The 12815-nt window shown below is 35.8% G+C and overlaps 1 protein-coding gene across 32 annotated transcripts in view; it reads right to left on the bottom strand.

Annotated features, from left to right (window-relative positions):
• Positions 1 to 12815, bottom strand: part of BCAS3 (BCAS3 microtubule associated cell migration factor) — a 520381-nt gene that overhangs the window by 484155 nt on the left and 23411 nt on the right. The gene's annotated exons all lie outside the window — the stretch shown is intronic.

Genomic DNA, 12815 nt, shown 5'->3' with positions numbered 1-12815 from the left:
AAATGAGTTATCAAGCCATGTTAAGACGTGGAGAACACTTAAATGTATGTTATTAAGTGAAAGAAGCCAATCTGAAATGGCTGCACTATATGATTCCAACTATATGACACGCTGGAAAGACAAAACTATACAGACAGTAAAAAGATCAGTGGTTGCCAGGGGTTGGCGGGGACGGAGTACAAAGGCTTTTTGGAGCAAGGAATAGGCAGAGCACACAGAATATTAGGGCAATGAGACTATTCTTTATGATTCGAGAATGGTGGATACATGTCATTCTACATTTGCCAAAACCCATAGAAAGTACACCACTAAAAGTAAACCTTGAAGTAAACCAGGGACTTTGAATGATAACGTGTCAGGGTAGGTTCAGCAATTATATCAAAGGAACCACTATGATGTGGAATGTTGATAGTGGGAGCTGTGTGTTTGTGGAGGCAGGAGATATATGAGATCTCTCTGTACTTTCCTCTCAACTTTGCTATGAATCTAAAACTGCTCTAAAAAATAAATTATACTGTTTTAAAACAGTATCTACCAAATAAGCTGAGCTAAATATAAGCTTTAATTTTTTCATCTGTACAATGGGAATATCACCAACTGGTAAAATTGACAAAATAAACACAATTTATTTAGGCAATATGCCTAAAATAATGTGTGGTACATTCTGATTATTCAAATTATAGATACCCTGCTTCCCCAAAAATAAGACTTAGCCAGACAATCAGCTCTAATGCATCTTTTGGAGCAAAACTTAATATAAGACCCGGTATTATATTATATTATATTATATTATATTATATTATATTATATTATATTATACTATACTATACTATACTATACTATATTATATTATATTATATTTATTATATACCCAGTCTTATATTGTAGTAAAATAAGACCGGGTCTTCTATTAATTTTTGCATTAGAGCTGATTGTCCGGCTAGGTCTTATTTTCGGGGAAACACGGTATTATTTATATTAATATTATGAAACCTGACTAGGCAGCACACGTGTCAAAACTCGCCAGGCATTCCCATCATCCCTCAATGCTCTATAGATTCTATTCACACCTGCATTGTAACACTAATCTCATAGGCCAGGGTTTCTCAAACTCAGCACTATTGACTTTTGGACTGGACAATTCTTTGTTGTGGGAGGTTGTCCGGTACATTACAGGATGTTCAGCAGCATCTCTGTCTTTTACCCACTAGATGCCAGTAGCAACTCGCAATCATTGACAACAAAAAATGTCTGCAGACATTACCAAATGTCTCCTTGGGGGCAAAATGATTTCCATTTGGGAAGCACTGACTCAAGATAGCAATTATGTAGTGACATTTTGCACAAGTAGAATATAATCTCAAGGTCTTAAATTACATTTGTATGTCCTAACACCTGGCACAGATCTTAAAGTTTCAGTGTGGCTGAATGGAAAAATTATGGTGCTATTAATTAATAAAAACAGAGGTTTTTAGGAAGAAGGGCTAGATTGCAAATGAAATGGAATGACAGCAACAGCAAGAGATTATGAAGCTTAGTTTGGATCTTTCTGAAGTTGAATCTCTAGCACACTTATATGAAAATACACACACACACACACACACACACACACACACACACACGCACACATATATCCTCCTATCTGCCAGACAATGTAGTCGGCACGGTACCAGAGATACAAAGATACATTAAGACATGATCACAGTACTAAGGAGGCTTACAAAGAATTCTCCCAACTGCTAATGTAAAATCAAGATGCCCAGAAAGTACTGGAACTCACAGATAAAGTGAATCAAAAATTTAAAAAATCAGAAATTTTCCATTTCATTCCCTTGGTCCTATGCCCAAAATTCAAACATTAAAATGAGTATGAGCAAACTAAGAAAATAGAAATACCAGTTCAATTTCTTTTAAAAGTCCCCTGAAAATTAATATTAATTATCTCACTCTTCTCAGAAAATGAGACCACTGATTATTGACAATAAACTTGAATAAATATTGAAAGAATAGGTTTATAATGGACAGCACTTTAATTTTATTTTAATATTTAAAATTAACAAAGATATGCTGAGCAATTAAAAACAATTCTTAGTAAAGTGTGTGTGTATATATATATAGATACACATAGGAAATCTTTGATAATCCTACTACACATAACTTTTCCGATCAAATTATAAACATCTAAGCCAGTAGTTTCAACTGGAATTTTCTCTAGAGCAGTGGTTCTCAGCCTGAGGAGGTTCTCAGTCAGGAGACACTCGGCAATGTCTGCAGACATTTTTTCATTGTCATAGTTGCTTTGAGTATCTAGTAGAGAGAGGCCACAGATGAGGCTACATATCCTACAATGGATTTGCATGTTTGTTTGCCTTACAATTTTAGACAATTTCCTCTTTGAAATAGTACTAACACTTTAAAACAATCATGTCTTAAGTTTTTATCACCTCTGATAGCTCACATCGAGCTGACCCATACTTCTTAAACCAGAAACATACACATAAAGAAAAAGGATAGAAAGCAAAGGCGTAAGCAAGATGTGAACCATGTGATCAATCCATACTACGTGTCTAGCTGTAAATGGTCCCCAGGCCAGAGTTAGAGAATATCAGCACGGCCAATGGTAAAAAAAAATGGGACTCAGCTTCAAGATTAATCATCATGTCTACAGACGAAAACCTGACTGGGTTCATATTCTATGAATCCATTTCAATGAAGTTCAAAACAGGCAAAACTATCATTAATTTATGGTGTTAAAAATGAATGTAATGGGTCAATTATATCTAAATAAAACTGGAAAAAACAAACTACATGTCTATATCCTGGTTTTGATATTGTACCACTGTGTGTGTGTGTGTGTGTGTGTGTGTGTGTGTGTAGATATATACATATATACGTATACTATGTTTCCCTGAAAATAAGACCTACCCCGAAAATAAGCCCCAGTTAAGATCGTCAGCCGAGGGACACATTTAGTACGTTATGATGATGTTCCAGAAGAAGATGACATGACTGTATTTGAATAAATAAAGATTGTTGTACATTAAAAAATTAAAACATCTTCTGAAAATACTCCCTAATGTGTCTTTTGGAGCAAAAATTAATATAAGACCCAGTCTTATTTTCGGGGAAACACGGTATGATGTCACCTTTGGGGAAACTGGGTGAAGAGTGCACAGGACTCTAAATAATATTCTGCAACTTCCCATGAGTCTATAATTATTTCAAAATAAAAATAGTTGAAAAATCAATTCAAAATCAGACAAAGAAAAAAAACAACAAGCAATACAGACAGCAAAAATTACCTACACATATATGGTGTTATTGCAGTTAAGAGGGAAAGGATGGTCTTTTCAGAAATGCTGCTCAATCAGTTAGGTATCATTTTTCATTAATTTTTTAATTTAAAAAAGCATAGACCCCTATCACATACCATACACAAAAATAACTATTTCAAATGGATCATAAACCTAAAGGTAATAACAACAATCTTCTAACAGGAAACATAGGAGAATATCTTCATGGCCTCAGAGTAAAAAAGGATACAAAAAGCATTAATAGAGTAAAACACTAAAAATCAGAACCACATTTCTTTCATTAAAAGACAACATTAAGAAAGTGAAAATGTAAGAATACCTATAAAGAAGACTATTAGAACAAATGATGAAATCAGAAAATGGACTGTGGGTTACATAATAGCATTGTATCAAATTTAAATGTCCTGGTTTTGATAATAATGTTATGCTTGTATAAGATAAGGTGCTTATTCTTAGGAAACATATACCGAATTATTTACAGAAAAGAGAGACATGATTTCTCCAACTCGTAAATGGTTCAGAAAAAAGAAATCTGTACAAATAAAAAAAGTGAGATAATAATAAATCAAATGAGGCAAAATCTCCATAATTGGTAAATCTGGGTAATAAGTGACAAGAGTTTCTTGTACTAGGTATACAATTTTCAGAAGTTTGAAATTATTGCAAAATAAAAAGCATTTTTGAAACCCTACAATGAGATACCAACACATACCCACCAGGATGATTACAATTTAAAAGACAATACGAAAAGCATGGAGAATGGGGAGCAAATGAAACTTTCATACATTGCTGGTGGGAGTACATATTGGTGAAACCACTTTGGAAAACTGTTTGGCAATATCTATTAAAGTTATGCATAAACATACACCTACACTATGACACCGCAATTCCACTCCTAGGTCTATATCCAAGAGAAGTAGGGTGCATATGTCCACCGAGAAACACAAGAATGTCCAGAGCAGCTTTATTCATATAATGCTCAAAACCTGGAAACAAAAATGCCTACCAGTTGTATAATGGATTTGTAAAAATGTGTTGTATTCATGACAAAATACTACATGGCAAAAATAAGAACAAATTACTGCTACATACAATAACATGAAAGAATCTCATAACGAGACTGTTAAGAGAAAGAAGCCAGACACAAAAGAATACACACTGTATTACCTATAACTATATTTTCTTTATGAAGTTCAAGAATAGAAAAAACTAATCTCTGGTGATAGTAGTCAGGATAGTGGTGACTTGCAGGAACAAGGAGGACATTATTGACAGGGAAGTGGCCTGGGGGACCCTTCTGAGTTGCTGGGAATGTTCTATCCCTTTATCTGCATGCTTAAGATCTGTGCACTGTATTGTTCTCAATATATTTAATAAAATTCAAAAAAAAAAAAAAATTAATCACCTTCGAAAGACCCATAAGTCAGTTTGTGTCCAAAGAATATCTTGATTTAGAGTAGAAAAACATCAAAAATATTTCAAACAAGAAAGATTCCAATTTACAATAATAAATTCCAAGCTCACTTAAAGCAGATTGCCTATATTAACACATAAATTAACACATAAATTAAGCTGAAACTTAAGGTGCAAGACTTCTGTCTCTAAAGTGACACCTTAAGAATAATATACTCTAGGAAAAAATATGTTCCTCCACTAACATGGGTGGATTCCAGAGTTATTTCAATATTATTCTTCATTTCTGCTTTTATTCATTTTGTGACACCCAACACTCTTCCATTGCAGATGACTAAAGCATCATCCATTACTTCTATTTCTAGTAATAAAAAACTAGACCAAACAAAATAAGGCCCAATTCTCAACAAAGGCCATTTCTTCACTGGGGTTCATATTCGAACTTGCTCTGCTTGCCAGTTACCCAAATCATTGACTTTATATTGCTCCCAAATGAAACCCATAAAAATTGCTTCCTGGCTAGCCATTTTGACATGGCACCCAACTTTAATAAATAATATACTAATTTGTGTTTACCTCAAATATGCCCTTGCATGTTTTCTCTAAAGCTTTTAGTGTAAAAGTTACACTAAAAGCTTTAGGGCAAATACTTTCTTTCAAAGCAACAACAGCTGCACTTCTCTTGACTCAATGTGTTAGCGACACCTAGTGGTACATCTTTGAAATATAGTCTAAGCTCCAAGAAAACAACTTTTTTTTTTTTATTGCAGTGAGTAAAATGGTTAGTAAAATTACATAGGTTTCAAGTGTACAATACTATATACTACATAATCTATATATCACATTGTGTGTTCACCACCCAGTCAGTTCTCCTTCCATCACCATATATTTGATCCCCTTTACCCTCTTCTACTATCCCCCTCTTCCCCCTCACCCTCTGGTAACCACTAAACTGTTGTCTGTGTCTATGAGTTTTTGTTTCTTTGTTTGAAGAAAACAATACTTAAAATGTTAAGTGACTGAACCTAAAATACACTGCTTCAGGTAAAGGGATTAAGAAGTACAAATTGGTAGCTACAGAATAGTCACGAGGATGCAAAAGTACAGCATAGAGAACGTAATAACTATGTATAGTAGTAGACTAATCAGGGGGAATCATTCGTCAATTATATAAATGTCTAACCACTATGCTGTACACCTGAAACTAATATAAAATAATACTGAATGTCAAGTGTTATTGAAAAAAAAATTTTAAAGAAAAAAACAGAGCTGTCTGACACTCAAAAAACAAAATAAAATACAGTTTCATGCAATGGCAACTGTCACTTCCCTGGGGGCTGTAATGAATACATTTTCAAGATTTTTAAGGTATTAAGCATTTTAAAAGAGGATGAGAGAACTAAGTAGCCATTTAAATAGATAGCAACAAAGTATGGAAAACCATCATGACTTTTACAAAGGTACTATCCTGGGTTTCTTGTCCACTGAAAATTTTAAATGAAAACACTTCACTCCTTATAGCATATTATATGGTGTAACTTTTGCCTTACATAATTTTTTGTTACAACTTCTTTGTACTCAATAATTAGTAACTCAAAAATAAAGTAAAAAGCATCGATTCGATATTACTGTCTTTGAGGCATACAATGACTCAAATGCCATATGTAATTTTTAACCTCATGTAAGTCTCAGTCTAATAATCAAATTCTATTTCTTCTAAAACTGTGCCATCTTACATGCCAGACAGCACCAGTCCCAGGTCGAGACCTGGAAACACCTCTGACTCTTCTCAATGTCTTACCAATAACCACAACAAACTAAGTTCAGACTCTCGACAGCTCACATTTAGACAACGTTGGCACTCACTCCTAACCGGCCTCATAACCTTTTCTCCTTATTTTTTATTCATCCCACTGACAGTGCAAAATCAATCTTTATTAAATATGAATTTCGAAATGTATCGCTGTTACTCAAAGATTTTTAATGAGTTCATACTGGCTGAAAGATTATTATATCCAATTCTTTATCCTGCACTTCAAATCTCCTACCTGAAATTTTTATATCTCTTTCTGTGTCCACGGAGAGAATTACAACCACTAAAATGAATGTTAACAGAGATGTTAATTGTGTTAAATAAAATGATACATGACTGCACAATATCTAAAACACACCCACTGTCATAAACAAGTCCTCCTCCAACTGGATGCCCTGTTGATAGTGCTTGTCACATTGTGTCATAAAGGCCCAATTATTTTTTTTTTTAGTTTCCATTCTGACACAAAGAGATACTACTGTAAACTACACATTTTGACAATATGCAACTGGCAAATCACTTTAGGCTTCTAAAATCTTACTCTCATTTCCTGTACTTACCTTGTCGCACACAGTAGCAAACATTCCACTGACCAACACCAACCAGTCCAAGGCCCACAAATTTAAAACCAAACTCAGTATCTTTCCACCCAGATCTGCTCCTTATCATACCTTTCCTATTTTTACAGGAGGCATGGCTGTCAACCTCTGTTCCAAGTCCTCCAATGGCTTCTACAACTCAATTTTTTTCAGGGGCAAAAAAAGAAAAATAAAACTGTACAGTAAATTCCTAAAAGATATTCAAATGGCCAACAAAGACTCACATTATTAGTCATCAGGGAAATGCTAATTAAAACCACAAGGTATCACCCGTCAGAATGGCTAGAATTTAAAAGAGGGCAACATCATGTTGGTGAGAAGGTGGAACAACTCAGACATTGTTGGAGGAATATAAAATGGTCCGACTATTTTGGGAAAAGGTTTGGAAGTTTGTTATAAAGCTAACCACACTGCTCACTCTACGAAACAGCAGTACCATATGTAGGTATTTACTTGAAAGAAATGAACACACGTGTTTACAAAAAGACTTAAAGAAGAATCTTCGCAGCAGCTTTATTCATAAGCAAAAGCTATAACTAGCCCAGCAATACATTATTAAGAGAAGGGGTTAAACTAGGGTGTATTCATATGTTAGAATACTACTCAGCAATAAAAAGGAATAAACAATATGGGTGAATCTCATAAATAGTATGTTGAGTGAAAGAAGCCTTAACAAAAAGAGTGCATACTGTGTATTACTACAGAAAGTTCTAAAACAGGGAACACTAATCTATATTGAAGAAAATGAGCACAGTGTTTTCTTTGGGATGGAGGAAAATTCATTGGGAATAGGCACGAGGGCAATTTCTTGGGTGATAATCACGTTCTGTATCTTGACAGAGACTGGGGTTACCTAGGTTGTATGCACTTGTCAACCTGAGGACATTTACACATTAAGAGTTGTATATTTAATTGTGTGTAAATGTTACTTAATAAAAACTAATATATTCAACTCTAGTTAATGCCATGCATGCAAATAGCTAAGGGAAAGTATGCTGATGTTTGCAATTTCTTTTCAAATGTGTCAAATAGATGGATATGAGGTAAAGCAAGCATAGTAAAATTTTAATGGGACAATCTAGGTGGTGGGTATGTATGTTTTCCCTGTAAAATTGTTTCAACTTTGCTCCATATTCAATTTGAAGTCCTTACAATGGTTGACAAAGCGCTAGCCCACCACCACCTGTCAGACATCACCTCCCAGCATACTTCACCTATAGCCCACCAAGCTCCAGCTAAATTGTCTCCCTGCTGATCTTGAATACAGAAAACATAATCCTACCACAGAGTACTGGCTTTGAATGTTCCTCCTTCAAATACCCAAAGGCTCACTCCTCCATACTTCTGCTCAACGGGTCTTTGGGAGGGGCATTCCCAGACCACCCTGAGTAATACACAAGTAGCATCATCAACCAACCCACTGTCACACTTATCGCCATCTAGCACGGTACATTTTTGTTTGTCTTCCCTGCCCTCCAACCCACCTACCTAGATAGGAAATTCCATAAAAAGAATGATTTTGTTTTGCTCATTATTGTTTTCCCAGAACCTTAAACAGGGTCTGGCATGTAAAAGGCAACCTTTACTGCATGAATGAATTAATAAATGAATGAGGTAAGTCTAAATGGCATGGCTTTACAAGAATGCAATTTGGCAAATCTACAAAGAGCCCTGGTATATTTACTTCTATTGATCTCTCCAATTTACATGATCATTAAGATATTTATTTATCTCAATATTCTTTAAGAAGAAAAAATCTTAAGAAACCTAAATCAATGTCCAACTATGAAGAAAAGAATTTTTCCACCTCTGAGTCTCTGACTTTATACTGTTTGCTGTCCTAATCTTACCCTGGCCAAATCTCAATTAACTTCTGTGCCCCTTCCTTTCTTATTTTCTTTTCTTCATATTACAATTTATTATATTATATATTAACTTTATTTTTATTTCAATCGATCTCTCCTATTAGCTCTATTAGAGCAAAGGTCATGTCTGTTTTGCTCACAATACACATTTTACCCCAGACCTGTGCTGAATAAATGAGCGCCTCATACTTCATGGCACAACGTCACTCTATGTGTAAGATTGGGAGAAAAACAAATTGAAAATGTAAGTATGACATTTTAAAATAACTGAAATAAATACTAAGATAACAACAGCTAATGGAAATGGAGGAGCTAAAAAAAGGAAGAGTACAAAACTGCTGTGTTTTTTTTTTTCATCTGAATCTCCTAAAAACGATTTTGTTTTTAGTCCATGTACATGTATAACTTTTTTTTTAATGAAGGATTTTACGTAAAAGAGGCTATATTTACATTACCAAAGAGAGGCAATGACACTCTTAGGCATGGGTGGGAAAAGGACCTGTTTATCCAGAACGTCAGCATAACAAATAATCATTCTTTCTCATGTTACATCAGATGTGTTGAAAGAAGGGGCCTGCCAGCTTGGGAAAGCTAGAACTGGGGTTTTCCTGCAGCCATCTCATATACAAAGTGGTGGCCATTGGGCAGTAGAGAAACTGCTTCTGCACAGTTCTGCCTGGGAGCCAACTCTACTTAATTATATCCCTGGGCATCATCTAAGCCTTGTTCCTATTGGTGCACTTCATATAGAGATGACTTTTTTTTAAATGTTTAACCAAGATATGTTGATTTTCTTAATTGGAGACTCACAGGTGGGACAGTTATATAAAATCAACAGAAGGGAGCCATGTGCCCAAACCTGAAGCAAAACTGTGCTATGGCTGGGACCGGGTTTGACTTTCTGCCCTCCGACACTTGCTCAAAAACAAATATGATTTATGGTCAGCAAAGATTCCTAAGAGCCAGGATTATTTCTAGGTCGACCAACATAAGCTCCCCAACGTCTAGCACATGGTAACACTTAAATGATTACTGAATAACTGACTAGTGATAAACAAGTTTCAGAAGGGTTTAGTTAGAGTAATAGATTACAGACACAGTCATCTATAAAAGGTGAATATTTAAAAGTACGTCATAACCTTTTACAATGAAAACTAAAACTAAACTGCCAAACTACCTTCATGGCCTATCTTCTGCTACCACATGTGGGAAGTAATGAAATATAGCTCTTAGATCATGGATTCCGAATTCGAAGCCAGAGAGAATTGGGTTTGAATTCCAATTCTACCTCTTACAAGGGGTGTGACCTTATCCCTTGTAAAATAGGATAACTTCTACCTCACAACATACAACAGATGAGGGGCCGGCCCAGTGGCTCAGGCGTTTGGAGCTCCATGCTCCTAACTCCGAGGCTGCCGGTTCAATTCCCACATGGGTCAGTGGGCTCTCAACCACAAGGTTGCCAGTTCAATTCCTCGAGTCCCGCAAGGGATGGTGGGCTCCGCCCTCTGCGACTAAGATTGAACAGGGCACCTTGAGCTGAGCTGCCACTGAACTCCCAGATGCCTCAGTTGGTTGGAGCACATCCTCTCAACCACAAGGTTGCCAGTTTGATTCCTTGACTCCCTCAAGGGATGGTGGGCAGTGCCCCCTGCAACTAGCAACGGCAACTGGACCTGGAGCTGAGCTGCGCCCTCCACAACTAAGACTGAAAGGACAACTTGAAGCTGAACCGTACCCTCCACAACTAAGATTGAAAGGATAACAGCTTGACTTAGAAAAAAAAAGTCCTGGAAGTACACGCTGTTCCCTAATAAAAAATAAAAAAAAAGATACAACAGATGAGACCAGGTATATACCGTGTTTCCCAGAAAATAAGACCTAGCCAGACCATCAGCTCTAACGTGTCTTTTGGAGCAAAAATTAATATAAGACCTGGTCTTATTTTAATATAAAATTAATTAAATGTACTTTTAATGTAAGACCAGGTAATATAATATAATATAACCTAACCGGGTCTTATATTAATTTTTGCTCCAAAAGACGCATTAGAGCTGATGGTCTGGCTAGGTCTTATTTTCGGGGAAACACAGTATATATAAAGATCTTTGGACACAGTAAGAGCTCAATCAATGCAACAGAAGGAGCTTATTTTCCCGGACTACCTCCTAATTTCTGAAACAGTTCTCAGCAGGCTATACTACTACAATAAGAAACAAGTCGATGAAAATTCCTTGAAGAAAAGATTATTCGAGTCTCTCAGAGTACAATCTGGGCCTAAGAACTACTTAAAGAAGTAATTTAATGACTCAGGAGACCTTTAAGTTACTCAGAGCTAAACACAAGTTACCTTTAGAACTATTAAAAGTAATACCTCTAATTATAACCCAAAACAGTGGGCAGCCTGAGTACCAACCACCAAAGGAATGTGCTCAGTCCGGTCATCACCCCAATCACACAAGGCTCAGCCTTCTTATTAAAGCCTGAGCTTCCTCTTTGCCTCTGAATCTGTCAACAAACAGTGTAATGGAACAAAATGTAGTCTCTATTAATAAAAAAAGTTATACTTACAAAATTCTTTCCTCTGATCACAACCTAGAAATATTTCTCGTGGTGGGGGGAAAAAAAACACTGCCCGATGTTAAGTCCTTTGTCCATCCCTTTGGCATGGTACTTATATTACAAACAACATTGCTGGGCCTTGAAAAATGTCAACTACACATCCCAAAAGGCAAAAGAAAGACAACACTAATTCCATGACATACCAACAGGAATCTTTCACCTCCACAAAATAAATCCAATCTTTAGAAACAAGAAATATAAAACCCCAAATCCTAAAACTTAATATGATACATAATATGATTAGATGGAAGACCAAAGTTCATCATAAGTGATGTATTCAAAAATAAATAAAATTTTGCTTAAAATGTTAAAAAAATTATGAAATCTAATGTGCTGATTACTGAATAATCCTTATGCCACTGAAGCCAAATTTTTGCACTCAAGAATATCCTGATTTCCATCACACTTGCAGTAACATTTTAAGAAGTAATTGTATTACCAAAAAGAACAAAAAGGCGGGGGGGGAGGGAGAGGAGAGGGAAATTCTAGCTGAAACACACACATACAAGGGGCTTCAAACAAGTTTGGTGAATGCATTTATTAAAGGTACAAATTAAAGATCTATTGGCCCCAAGCTTCCAATTGCAAAACAATCACACAATACAAGTTACCCTATACCCCGCCCCCCCACCCCACTCCCGCCACACACACACACTCACACACACATACTGGAGGAATATGATATTTAGGCCATGCCAAAAACCAGAATGTAAGTTAAATATAAGCCAAAGCCTGCAGTCCCTACTATACTTCACTGAGCTGTGATCTTACCAAGCCTCTTCCTCTTTTAGGACATTTTATTTTTGGTAATCCCAAAGAGAAACATGAAGGATTTAAGAGGCAAACTGGGATGAGTATTAGACACTTTAAAACATTTATCAAAATTGGGATTTACCCTCTACAGATACACACACATAAAATAACTTTTGTTCAAGTTCATGTATTACATCAGTTTCCAATTTTAAGAAAGGACATTTAAGTTTTTTCAATATCAGGGAACAATCACATAAATTAATGAAATCCAAATAATAGATTTATGCAGCTATAAAATTCAATGAAGCAGCTCTCAGAATACTGACTTTATGAGTAAAAAACAGCAAGGCACCGACTAAGTTGTATAACATGCTCCCATCTGTTAGGGAAGAGCAGAGTGGGAGAACTGTCTTCATATATGTTTTTACTTGCCTAA

This window comes from Rhinolophus sinicus, chromosome 12 (genome assembly GCF_057876585.1).
Source record: "Rhinolophus sinicus isolate RSI-liver-muscle chromosome 12, RSI-T2T, whole genome shotgun sequence".
Lineage (NCBI taxonomy): Eukaryota > Metazoa > Chordata > Mammalia > Chiroptera > Rhinolophidae > Rhinolophus > Rhinolophus sinicus.
This window is presented reverse-complemented; position numbering and strand designations above follow the sequence as displayed.